Genomic DNA, 14,676 nt, shown 5'->3' with positions numbered 1-14,676 from the left:
GGAGCAGAGCTGAAAGGAAGTTGGTCAGACTTGTCAGAGCTGGGAATGACAGAGAAAGCAGGCAGCTGAGACAGCAATTAGCATGAGTGGGAGAGCTTGTTTGTGATTTTGTTTAAGGGAGCTGATTTGTGGGAAGTCTAACATAGGGAAGGCTTGGGAATGACTTTGTCCTCTGCAGTGCTAATGTATATTGACATCTTGGTTACTATGGAGCATTTGACTTCCTGGTACTGGGATTTGGTTTTCTGGTGTCTTAATAAATGTTTTTCTTCTGCCTTCTATATGGAGAGTCTGTTATAGTCCATGAGTCAGAACTATGCCAGCATATTCATAGTCACTGTCAGTGCTGTGAATATTGCTTTAGCAATACATCAGCTCAAATCATTTTAGAGGCTGAGTGACCATCTAAGATCTCATTCAAAAGGTCCAAAGTTCTTGTCTTTAGATCAAGATGATCTTAAGTAAGCAATCTATGCTAAGGAAAACCAAAAGGATATTTATACCTTTCTGGGGACTAGATGAAGGTCAAAAGAAGAAATAGATCTATGACTCTGGATTGATGGGAAATGGAAAGTGTGAGATGATCAAAAGAAGACAGAAATATTTGACATTTAATCTTCTATTTTATCTGCCAAGGAGAATGGCCTCTGAACTATGCATAGTATAAATGGATAGTAACAAGGAATTGAAACCCAAAACAAGTGAGTAGGCAGTAAAAGTTGTCTTCAATACATGCAAAACACCAGGCCCAGATGAACTATACCTTAAGAACTGAAAGAACTAACAGATGTAATATCTGAGGTACCACTGGTAAACTCTAAAACATATGGAGGATGGGAGAATGCAATAGAACTAAAGATTAGAGCTGGCCCATATATTCTTTCAGTATTCTGTTTATCCTTTGGATCTTGATTAGCTTGGCCTACATGTCTGAAATGGGATCTGGAGAATCCCCCATTCCTTCTTAAGGAGAGACAAGGAATCAGTACAAAACCATCTCAACTTCTAAGACAAACAGGCATCAATTGGAAGTTCCTCTTGTGGTCAATACCTTAAGATTTCTGTCCAGGCAGGCAAGGTCATAACCAATCTAACATCCTTCTAAGGAGAGGCAGATAGAAATGTGGAACCATCTGGCAAGAAGCAAGATGATGCCTATCAGGCATATATATTAAGGCATCTTGGAGGTCTAGTCCAGGAACAGAGATTTAACCATCATCCTGATACAGGCTATACTGTTAGCTAATCACCAAGGGCTCCCATGTTCACACAAGAGGCTTGCTCATGCTTTGCTGAAATAGAAGAAGCAAGTGAGTCATCTCTTCTCTATGGCTACCAGACAATCAGCTGCCCTCCATTCTTAAACTTCAACTATTTCAATCAACCAATGAATAAGGTCCCATTGAGAAACTCCTATATGTGAGACCTGATACCAAGCACTAGGATACAAAGACAAAAGGAAAATAGTTCCCTCCACCAATGAGTTTATATTCCAATGGGAAAGGGAAGTAGAAAGGAAACAAATATTCATTAAGCACCTACTTTGTGCCAGGCACTGTGCTAAGTACCATGTAGATATTATCTCATTTGATCCTTGCAACAACCCTGAGAAGTAAGCACTATTATTATCTCCATTTAATAGTTATGGAAACTGAGGCAGAAAGAAATTAATTGACTTCTCCAGAATCACTCAGTTACTAAGGGTCTAAGGCTGGATTTGAGCTAGGTCATCCTGGCTCCAGAAGCAGAACTCTATCCACTGCATTCACCTAGCTGGGGGAGATAATATGCACAAATGTAAGTATATACACAATATATACACATTTGTACAAAATTCATTCGAGGTAATTTGAGGATAGAGTACACTCACTAGCAGTTTTGGGTATCAAGAAGGGCTTCACATAGAAGGTAGGATTTGAGCTGAGCCTAGAAGGACAGTAACAATTTTAAGAGGTAGAGGTGAAAGGGGTATAAGTTCTAGGAACTGGGGACAACTAGTGGAAAGGCCCAACAGGTAGGTCAGTCCAACTGCATCACAGAGTGTGTGAAGGGGAATACTGTATACCAGCTGGGTTGTGAACAGTTTTAAATGCCAAACAGAGACACTTATATTTGATCCTAATAGTAATTATTAGTAAAATAGTTACTAATTAGTAAAATACTAAAATAGTAAAATAAATTAGTAAAATACTAAAATAGTAAAATAATTAGTAAAAATAGTAATAGAAAGCTGCTGCAGTTTGTTGAGTATGGTATATTGACATGGTCAAATGCATCCTTTAGGTAAAACATTTTGGCAGCTATGTGAAGGAAGTATTGGAATGAGGAAGTATTGCCTGAGGCAGAGAGACCAAAAAGGAGATGGTTGCAATAATCCAGGAAAGAAAAAATAAGGGCCTGAATTATGGTGTCAGCTCATGAGCGGTGAGGAGGGGCTGTATGCAAGAAATGAAGTAAAGTTCGAAATGAAATGGTCTGGAAGCTGAATGGCCATGTTGGATAAATGAGTATGAGGAGGCAAGAATGACACTGAGGTTGTTAACTCTGGTGATTAGAAGAAGATGGTAAACAATAAAAAGGAAGTTCAGAAGAGGGATGGGTTTGGGGGGAAGGGGAAGATGAGTTCTGTTTGGACCATGCTGAGTTTGAAGTTCCTACTGATCAAAATGTTCAGTAGGCAGTTGATAACATGTGACTGGAGCTCAGGAAAGAGACTAGGACTGGATATGGGATTCATCTTTATGGAATAGTTCATTAATCCCATGAGCTTGCCCAATAAAGGTGTAGATAGAAAAGGGTACCCAAGGCAGAGCATTGGAGTACACCCACATTTAATGAATGTTACAGGAATGAGGAAGGAGTGAAGCAGAATGAAGGAGTGGTTATAGAGGTTGGTTTGACTCACATTTCCCATAGGACTGGTCAAGTGCAGTTGTAAAATCTCAGGAGAAATGAGTGTCTTGGCACAGGATCAAAAGCAAACTAAACTTCAGGAGAATTAATACTTTTCCCTTGTCAATTATCTTGGTCACTATCTAGGACCTTTGACCACAACAAGTTGCCATTAACCTATCCTGGAGCAAAATTAGCAACCATTTCCAACAAGGGACAATTCTACTATCCCTGGGTCCCTTTAAAAAACATATTTCTTTTTTTATTATGAATAGCATTCATCAGCAAATGCAAAAGTTTCACTATACAACAAAGAGCAAAAAAGAGGTTTATATAAGAAACTGTGAACTTTTGTACAGTTTGTTTTTAAGAAATATGTTCTATATACATATATATGTAACATGTGTATATATGTACATCTTAACAGGATAGTAACAAATCTCTATTTGTGTCATCTTCTGAACTTTTTTTTGTTGTCTTTTTTGCATTAAAAATTCTTAGTGATACTTTTTTGTGCATATCTAATAGTACCCACTAACTTGCCACTCTCTTCCACCCCCCAATAGAAGCCCTCCATGTGTGTGTATGTCTGTGTACATATATATGTGTGTGTGTGTGTGTGTATACATATATATATACATCCTAAGTATGGATAGTCCAGAAAAAAAATCAACAAAATAAATTCTGAGAATGCATATTTCATTCCACATCTCAAGTTTGTTACTTCTCTGTCAAGAGATAGGAGCTGTGTTTCATTATCAGTCTTTTAAAGCAATGATTGCTTGCTGCTCTGATCAGAATTCTGATCAGTATAGATGAGTATACAGATAGGATAAAGGAAAGCTGCAGTAGCTGACCTGATAAAGTGGATCCCACATGAGGCACCCACCAATCAGGATCTCAGGCACCCATTCCAGAGATGAAAGAGTTAAGTCTTCAGGGACATGATCTAGAGCCTTGGCAGCTGCCAAGAAGATGTTGGGGAGGAGCAAACTCCTCCCAAAATATTTTTTTAAGTTCCTACTGAATGCACTGTGCTAAGTATTGAGGATACAAAGATAAAAATTAAATCATCCCTGCCCTCAAGGAGACTCCATTCTGCTGGAACAATAAAACATCAACACAATTAAGCAAACACAAAGTTCATACTAATAACTTTAAGAGGGACTCAAATTTCAATGTGGAGGGAGGAGGAATCAGGGAAAGCCTCATTTAGGAAGTGAATTCAGAGCTGTACTGTAAAAGACTTTAGGGATCCTATAAAAAAGAGGTGAAAAGCAGGTGCCTTCCAAAACTGAGGAACCACTTGTACAAAAACAGAGATGGGGAAGAGAATGTCATGTAGAGGAAACAGCTAGGAAGCCACATAATGAAGTATTATTGCACTGTATAGAACAGCAATATGAAGAACACAGAGAAACCAAAGAAGATTTGTATGAACTGACAACATGGTGAAAAAAGCAAAGCCAAAAGAACAGTACACTTACTGACTACCATGATGTAGTCACTCATCTTTCTTGCCCTATCATCCATCACTACTGTATGAATTCTACGATCCAATACAATCTACTTGTTCATACATGGCATGCTGCTTCCTATTTACATAACTTGTGCCCTGAGCTATCCCTGGTCCCTAGAGTGCACTCCTTCCTCACTTCTGCCTCTTAGAATCCCTGATTTCCATCAAGACTCAGCTTGAACATCACATTCTTGAGGCTTTCTTTCCTGGTCCCCAAACCTGCTCCCATTTGCTAGTACCTTATTTCCCCAAAGTGTACGGTTACTTTGTATATGTTTTCTTTGTATCAATTGAAATGTATGTCATCTCCTTGATTTGAATTTGAGGACAGGGACTACCTTTATATCCCCAGGCTTAGCAGAGAATCTGGCTTATAGTAAGTACTTGTGGACTGAATGATTGAAAGGAAATGATATAAGTGAAGACAACCCTAAAAGACACCAGAGTTGAATGCAATGACCAAAATAGTTCCCAGAAGATCAACGTTGGAACATACTTCCTTTCTGTTTAGAAATGGTGGACTGTAAGAGCAGAATATTATACTTGTGCTGTCAGTTTCAATCACTATATTAGATAGCTTTTGCTTAACTTATTTTTTTAAAGAAAAAGACCTATGAGGTAGGCTGTTTATTGGGAAGTGATTATGTTGTCAAAACAAAATGTATCGATAAAAATTAAAATAAATGACAATTCTAGACTAACTTCATTTCTTTTTATGATGGAGCTTTAGATATCAGATTAAGGAAATAGGAGAGCTACAATCCCCTTAGATTTCAGCACATCTTTTGACAAAGAGTCTCCTGCTATTCCTGAGAACAAAGTGGTAAGATGAGAACTAGAGATCTTATAGTTGGATTCTGAATTGATTGAATAGCTAGACCCATAGAGTGGTGATTAATGGGTCATGGTCAGCCTGAAGGGAGCCCTCAAGCAGAGTGCCCCAGGGAGCTGTTCTTAGTCAGGTTCTATTCACCGTTTTATCAAGGATGCCCAGCTTAGAAGGAGACATAAAAGACTTATCAGGCTTGCAGATGGCAGGAAGCTGTGAGGGATAGTTAATAGCACACTAGATGACAGAGTCAGGATCTAAAAAGATCTTGACAGTCTGGAACAATGGACTGACAAGAGCAAGATTAAATTTAATAGGAATAAATGTAAACTCCTGTACTTAAGTTTAAAAATTTTTTAAATGAAACAGGGCAAAATAGTGGACACATATCTAGACATGTTGCTCATGTGAAAAAGATTTGGGGGTTTTATGGGTTATAGGTTCAATATTAGTTCATCGTATGATGTTACAGCCCAAAAAGCCCACAAAAAACAAAAGTCCTAATGCAAACTTCATTTATGTTAATATGGCATCCAAAAAAAAGGCTTACTGTACTCTGCCCTCATCAGATGACATCTGAAGAATTGTGATTAGTTCTGAGTACCATATTTTAGGAAAGCCACTAACAAGGCAAACAGAATGGTTAAGTGTCTGGAGTTCATGTCACATGAGGGCTCGTCAAAGGAAGTGGTGATATTTAGCCTGGAGAAGAAAAGTACTGGAAGGATAGCCATGTGGATAAGTACCATGCTAATTATATTGACCTGAATAACGAGGAGGAAGGTGAATTGTTCTTCATTTACTAAGTGGTGTATGAAATATTCCAACTAAAGAAAAATGTGTGGCTTTTCACATGTAATAAATTGCTATTCAATTGAATTGGGATTCTATGTATGTGATGATATAGAGAGCTCTTCATTGTAAAGATGGCTATTTCTATTTTGGAAAGTTATAGCTTTCCAAAGCAAAATGAATTCAGTCTGTACCAGATGATCTTTATTCTCTACCTCTGTGGTGAGGGCAGAGATACATACACCCATGATTTTTGTCATTTCCACCCTACACTCAGAACTAGCAATACCTGTCCAAACTAGGTTATGACCCATCTAATTCAGTACTAGATCAGAGATACAGACAAATGACATTTAGATTAATGATTAAAAGAGCCCTATGCAAATACATTAATGGAAAAGAAAGGAGAATCAATGAAACTTTTAGAAAAATAGAACAAAGCAGGAGGAAGTTTAGAGGAGACATGGACAAGAAAAGCAATGTTGATGTTACCATATTAAATTTAATGTATGTTTGGGAGAAAGTAAAGTCACAGTTTCCTATGCTGTTCTTTTTCTGTCCTTTGTATGTGGAAACTTACATTGCTGATGATTGTCCCAATACATGCATAATTTTTTTTTAATATTTTTAAAAGAAAAAATAAAATAGTGACTTGAAAAGTGATCTGCTTTTTAAAAAAAGCAGTTTCTATAAACCAAGAAGTCTAGTTCTGAAGTCAGTCCAATCTGAGCCCAAATTAATATCTTAGAACTGTACAGAACTCTCCATTTTCCTTTCTTTATTTCTTTTTTTTCTTTATTTCTCTCTTTTTTCATCTTATTTTCTTTTTTTTTTAATTTTTTTTTTAGATTGGGCTTATGTAGGATGAAAGGAATAATGTAACTGCAGCCCCTTGGGGCTAAAATTTGTATCTCCCCTCTATGAGTGTATACGCTTAGGAAGAGAAGAAGTTATTCATAGATGTCTGTATTGCTACAGAGTCTAAACATAATATGATGAGTCAGGAGACGGCATGGTGGCCAAAATGTTATGTCAGCATAAGGTAGGTGTAAGGAAATACTTGTAGTTGTGATAAAAAGCCAAAGCTTTGGGAAGATAGATTGAGTCAGACAAATAATCACTTCCTCAGTATTACGTGTATCTTTCTTCTTGATTTGGTTCTGACTTTCCTGCCTGAATATTCAATGATAACCAATTTCCTATTTCCTTCTTAATCCCTTACATTTTTTTTGCTCTGATGATAAACAGCCCATCCTTGACCTCTCTTTTCCATTTGCATGAAAACCAAAGTAAGTACCCTACCCTTCCCTAAACCCTGTGCTTGACCTAAAGCTAGTATATGTTGGGCCTCCGTAAGATCCGATCAGAATTGGAGAAGTAAGTGGTGATGGAACTGCTTCAGATGCAGCCTTGAAGTAATTATCTAAATTGTACTAATTTAGCTTACTTCTGAAAGAAGGGCTATCCATTGACAGATATTAGGCTTGTGAAACTTGAAATAAAAATTAAGTAGCTTTTTTGTAGTAAATAGTAAATGTAGTCAATACTAAAGTAAATACTAAATGCTAAAGATGACCTAGAATTTTTATTATGCGTGTCTAAAAATATCTGACATCTTAAAGCAGAGGAGTAGGGAACCTGTGGTCTCAAGGTCCTTGGATGCAGCCTTCTGATTGAGTCCAAGTTTTTCCTTTTAATAAGGGAATTTGTTCTGTGAAGTTTGGATTCAGTCAAAGGGCTGCACTTGAGGACCTAGATGGCCACATATGGCCTCTAGGCCACAGATTCCCCATCTCTGTCTTAAAGGAAACAGATATATTATACATCTAAAATGCAACGTAAATATAATCTGTTTTATATACATATTTACCTGTAGATAGGGAGAGCAGAAAAGAAAAAAAAGAAGAGAGAGAGATTACAGCACCTCTGTGTCCCCAAAAGTTGTGAACAAAAAATGGATCATCCTCAACCTGATGATGAGCCTCTCCAGAGTGAGAGACAGAGAGAGAGAGAGAGAGGGAGAGAGAGAGAGAGAGAGAGAGAGAGAGAGAGAGGGAGAGAAAGGCATAGAATAGATCTCAAATGCAAAATGTCTACTTCCACATGTGTTACATTCTTGCATTCTTGAAAGAGAAGGAAGAGAGTTTAGTGCTTTCTTTCTTTCTGACTTTTAATCTAAAGATTAGTAGTCATGTTCCTGTCTAAAAGGACTGGAATTAAACAGAACCCAACCAATATCATCCAATTATTCAAAGGCAGAAATATCAGGGATATCAATTAACAAGCACCTACTGTGTGACAGGCACTGGGCTAGGCACTGGAAATACAAGGACAAAAAATGCAACAGTCCCTGCCTTGAAGGAGCTAATGTTTTAATGTGGCTATTATTTCCTAACTTGATCTTAGGTCCTTTACTCAGAAAAGTTAGTATGTTATATGTTTGACTGACAATTGAATACTCCAAGAATTTGTGGTTTTCACACTGTATGTCCTTCACTGAAACAGAATGCAGCACCTCTGCAATTTACTAGATGGTCCCCAAGAATTGTAGATAAAAAATAAATTATTTTCAGACCTGATAATGAGCTTCTCCAAATGCAGCTGGCTGGTACCTGTATAATAGGCTTATGGCCCATAGGCAAATCCTTTTCAGCTTGATAGGACTTTCCTGCATTAATAATACAGCTATGGAAATAAGAGAGATATGAAGGAATCTGAAATTACTACCTATAGATATGACATTCCTTAAAATAGAACATTCTCAGTTAGACTTTGTACAATGTAATCAGTAACCATAGCAGCGTATGGAATTGAATACATACTTTTAGTTCTGTAATGAAGTTTACAAAAGGAAAGACTGAATGAATATTATTTCAACTTATCTCCTTTCCTGTTAAATGTGGGGCAGAACAATGCTAAGTTGAATTTACCTTAAACAAGAGAACCTGGAAATTTTATCTTAAAAGTCCACAAAGAGGGGCATTGAGGGAGAAAATAGAATCAAAGATTCTAGAGGGAGGTTGGAACCAAGTAACGAAGAGCCATAAATACCCAACAGAGAAATTTGAAGAAGCATTGGGGAAACCACCAATGACAATTACTAAATAGGGAAGTGATATGGTCAGATCTTTGCTTCAGGAACCCCTATTTGGTATCTGTTGGAGGATGAATTACTGAGGTGAAAGATAAAGCAGGGAAACCAATTAGAAGGCTATTGCAATAGTACAAGCAAAAGGTGATAAAGGCCTGAACTAGCATCATGGTGGAAGGAATGAAGAGAAGGGACCCAAAGCAAGGGATGTTACACTTGACCAGAAGTTCCCAAAGTGGATAATAGTGCCCCTTGGGGAGGGTATAGGAATGATTCAGGGAGATGGTAGTAGCCTCAGGTGCAATTGGGGGTGTTGAATAAAAATAATAGGGTGGTGAAAGCATAAGGAAAGAAGAGAATAAAATTTTGAAAAATCATTTGTACGTTTCACCTGTTGTGTAACAGAGTTAAAGTCATAGTAATTACATTATTTTCGAAATGAACACACAAAATGCAAGTTATAACCAATCAGTAATCAAGTCTGACAACTGGTCCTATCAAGCAAGTATTGGCAGGTAAGCATTTTGTGCACTGTTGGGAAGTCAAGCATGCATCAGCAGGAATAAGTGCATGTAATGACTTGTTTACAATATGATACTATATGGTTACATGAAGCAATATTGCATTATCAAAATTTCAATGCAGAAAAAAATACAAATTCATAATAAATTGTTAAATTTAAAATGCATCATTTTTAATAAAAAAATTATATTTTTGAAATGATGTAAATTTCAAAAAAAGTTAAAAGGTTAAAGAAAGTAGATTTCCACAAGGACGCTGAGTAATTATTTTAAGGGGACAGCAAGCTAAATAAGTTTGGGAACCTCTGAACTAGACTAAGTAAGGTTTAGCAACAGATGGGACTTGGGGGTGAAGGAGAGTGAGGCGTCGAGGATGGCTCCTAGCTTTTGAACCTGTGGAATTAAAATATGTGACGTTACATAGGCAGCTTAGACAAGTAATTTATGACTCGTCCAGGACTAGAATATGGGTCTCCTGACTCCTTACCCAGGATTCTCTACTACTCATGACCTGGTGAACTTTGTTAATTTAAAGTTGTAAGATCACAGGATCATAGTTCCATATCTGAAAAGGACATCAGAGGCCAGTTAATCCAATTTCCTTATGTTAACAATGAGGAAACTGAGGCCCACTGAAGTGCCCAAAATCACACTGGTAATATCAGAGGTGGATTTTAAATCTAGGTCTTCCCTCTGACCTAAGAAACAATCCTTTCATTTTTCTCAGTTTCATAAAAAAAACAATGTTTTAAAGGCTTACTAATTTGTGAGGTGTTATTAAAGAAAGTTATAGAAGAATTATGTGTTCTATATATGTTCTATGAAGTCCAGCTGGAGTCCTCAAATAGTCCCCTAGAACAGAGGTGTCAAACTTGTATTGTAAGTTCTGGAAAAACTGCCAAGTACTGCCCAAATTAAATTAAAATATAATTGGAAAATGTTTAACAAAAAAAATGCAACATAGATAATGTTAACTTGTGGTTGCAGCCTAAAAGATCCATTTCTTTTGAGTTTGACTCAAAAGTTTGACTTCTATCCTAGAAGAATTGGGTCGCATCTACAACCAATCATCAAACAAACTAGGTCACCTGGACTTTCCTTCTCCCCACCAAAACTCTCTGGTTCTGATAGGTGAACTTTCACCTTATTTTGCCCAGGCTCACCTCCTGGCTGCCAACTTCAAATCCCTTTCTTCTCTTCACCTTCCAGTTCTCCATTAGTTCCTCATCTCCTTGTCTTTCCTGTCTATATTTTTATCTTTAATACTTAGCATAGGGTTAGACATATGTTAACTGCTTAATAAATGCTAAGCCAAGTGCATTTAAAGAAAGCAGCATAGGTTGTAACTGAATTTCTATGTCATCACACATTAATTTTCTACTCCAAAGTAGGTACCAGGAGGAGCAAAGGTGCCCACGTAAGATACCTCTTTAAAGGAAAGGCAGACATGCCACAATTGTTGCCTGACCATCTCCCAAGTGAATCGGTATGTGGAGCCACTCACATAAGAAAACATTGTCTGGAAACATCTGCACAGTAGTACTATGCACAGTGGTACGCTGGTAACATTGGGCTCAACCTTGAACAAATCAAATAAGAGAGAAGAACTAAGTGACATCAAAGGTTGCTTCTAGCTCTAATCCAAAATCCTGTGAAGGAAAAAAAAAAAAACAATTAGTTATCTAAAACAGATTGGGGGAAGGGGAGTAATCTCCTATCACATGATCAACAAATGTAAGACTAGACATTTTCTCTGATCTCATAAGCTCTCAAACCCTCCTAAACATAAATTGTTCCCCAAAGATAGAACTTCAGTTGTCTCCATGGTTTCAAACCTCCAGAAACCAGAGGAAAGCTACACACACACACACACACACACACACACACACACACACACACACACACACACGCACACATACACTTAAAGTAATGCCCAACTCAGCACCCCTCCCCCCACCATCCTACACAATACTGGCAGCAAAGCTGTAGTAGCTGCCCCACGGACCTAACACACAGGCAAATTTAACAAAACCCATCCCCACAAACCAGGCATCCCCTCCTCTTTCCATTGCCATTGAGATCTAGGTTCTAGGATGTAGCAGTCTTCTGGGACCACAAGAGTTGGCCAGCTTCACAAGAGCAGTGTTAAGTGCTGCAAAAGATCTCTACAAGAAAATAGATTTATGGAAGGAAAGGGCCAGTACATGGGGTTTATTTGAAACAGAGCTCAATCCCATCCTCCTTCTAAAGCACTGGAGACCCAAAGTACAGAAATCAACCCTGAGTCACCAGTAAAGCTGCTCTCTCAACTGCCCTGCAAGTGCCAGGCCAGAAGACTAAGGAACTAAGGTGAAAGACCAGGTCACTAGGACAGGACACCATGTTTGGGAGTGGAGAAAACAATGGAGGGGGCTGTGTGGCATATCACAAAGCTCAGTATCTAGTTTGAGCCAGTTCTGTACCCAAAAAAAGTCACTTGGAGCAGAGACCTGAACTGGTGAACCATGAATTACCCAGTGTGAGAAGAGGCTGAAATACCATGAGATCCAGCCTCCAGGGAACCTCCATGTGAGAGGAGGAAGCTAAAAAGTGAGTAATAAGGAGGAAAGGAGGGGGGAGACTGAAATTACTAAAGATCTCAATGAAAACAAAGAAGACCTTGAACATAAACAGATAAATCAACAGGGAAACCTTAGCAATAGAAATATTGCCTCCAGATGTAATAAGTGAGTTCAGAAATCTATGAATAAATCCTATAAAGCAAACAGTCTAACATTTGATGAGACAGAGGACCCTGTGAAATTCAAAAATGTAAACCCACAACATGCTGTTTCTAAGTAGTTTAAAAGAAAAACTATAATCAAGAGTCATCCTTGACTTCTCATACTCATTCCATATAATAATGATAAAACACAAGAAACAAAAATAGCAATTCCAAATAACTACATACATAAAATATCTAAGGAATGACTTACCAAAGTGCATGAAAGACTTACATAGATTCCATTACAAAGTGCTCCTTAAAAAAATAAAGAACTTAAATAGCTGGAAGGATGCTCAGTGCTCAGAATTAGGCCATAACAATATATAAAAATGACAATACTACCAAATTTAATTTATACTTTTAATGCTCTATCAATCAAATTATCAAAGGAGTACTTTAGAGAATTTGATCAAATAATAACAAAGTTCATTTGGAAAAGCAAATGATCTAGAATAACAAGAGAAATGATGCCAAGGAGTAGGCATGAAGAGGGAGTAACATTTCCAGTCCTCATGCTACATTCTAAAGCAGCAGTCATCAAAACCATCTATGATTAGTTAAAAAATAGATCAATGACATCTTTGTTGCAAGGTTTTAGTTTAGTTTTGTTGTGTTGTGTTTTCATCAATGGTGGAAGGAAGTGGGAGAGAGAAAAAAAAGTTTGTTAATTTAAAAAATGTTGTTTTTTTTTGTTTCAAAAAGACCATGTTGCATAAAGGAGCCAATTTACTAGTTCTAAATGATATGTCATTCAGTTCTCTCATGGGTAAAAGGGTGCCCAGGGACAACTCCATCAAATATTCTAGGCAATGCCTGCAAAGGAGAAACACTTTATGGCATGGTTCATTCACTTTCTAGTGAAGGATATAACAAGTCTCAATGGTAAGAAAACATCTCCTGGTCAAATCTTAGCAAACCATTCTTTGATTTTTCCTTCTTTCTAATTTATTTGAAGATTCTTTCAGCAAAGTGACATTTTTTCCCTTAAAAAATAAGACTAAGGACTAATGAATCTTTAGGAGTTAAACAAAATTTTATAAGATTAAAAAAGAGAGGTTTTGGGGGATTCTTTAATTCCCTACCCACCATGTTCAGAATGAAAGTGCCTCCTGGCACAAGGACTAAAGGTGGCAGAAACCTTTCGTCCTCATTCCCATCCTACTTGCTAACCATCCAAGAGACAGATAATTTCTATGTGAGCAGAAGGTCCTGTTCTCAGTCATAATCACACTTCATGACATGGCTACAGAAGCATGAAAATTATTTCTTCCCTACAATTTCATCCTTCTCTGTTCCTGAAGCATAGGGCTGTTTTATGTTTCACACAGAAGGAGATCTACCATGACAACATGCCATTTATTTCTTAAATCACAGAACCATAATATTTTAGAGCTGGAAAGGATCTAAGAGATCAGCTGTCTGAGTACTTCATTTTCCAGGTAATAAAACCAAGGCCCAGGGAGGTCGATAAACTTACATAAATCCTTTAATGTAATTTATATATACACATACACGTGTATATGTATATATGTATATACATATATTCAGTGATATATAGAATAGTTTAATCTTCATAATAAAAGGTTAATTATGTTTATATGTAATATGTATTATATTTTATGTAGATATATGTGCATATACGTGTATACTTCTATACACACACATACACACAATAGCTAAGTTTTGAATTCTGGGTAGCCTAGACCATGGAGCTAGTTGTCCTAGACAAGTGAAGCTGTTTTGTCTTTGGTGCACAGTTTCTGTTGTTGTCATGATAACAAAAGGTTAGCTATGGTATGTGTGTATATTCAAAGTCTTACATGTTAAAAGTATTTATTTTGATAATAAAAGGTTAGCTATTATATCTATATATTTGTGTAGGTATATATGAGATAGTTAAGCTTTTAATAACAATAAAATACTAAAAATAAAAACAAACACATTCAATATGTAAGACTTTGATCAATTGGTTATGGCAGTTATAGATTTTTTTGAAAGCTGTTGGTATTCCATTTCAAATAACAATTTATAAAGAAACCTTCCATGGTGCTGTGCTTTCTATAATGAATGCTTAATTGGAATTTGTTTTGTTGGCATTTAATTAAATGTCACTAAAAAGCTCCTTCTCGTACATGTAAAATTTTGTAATTAATCATTCATGAAGCCATCTTTAATCAGCTCTTCGTAAAATATTTCTTATGCTACATTGGTCATACTTATTTCCCCTGTGAATAGCTTAGAATGACTTTTAGGGAATAAATGAGCTGT

Source organism: Notamacropus eugenii, chromosome 5 (genome assembly GCF_028372415.1).
Source record: "Notamacropus eugenii isolate mMacEug1 chromosome 5, mMacEug1.pri_v2, whole genome shotgun sequence".
NCBI lineage: Eukaryota > Metazoa > Chordata > Mammalia > Diprotodontia > Macropodidae > Notamacropus > Notamacropus eugenii.
Note: the sequence above shows the minus strand (reverse complement) of the source record.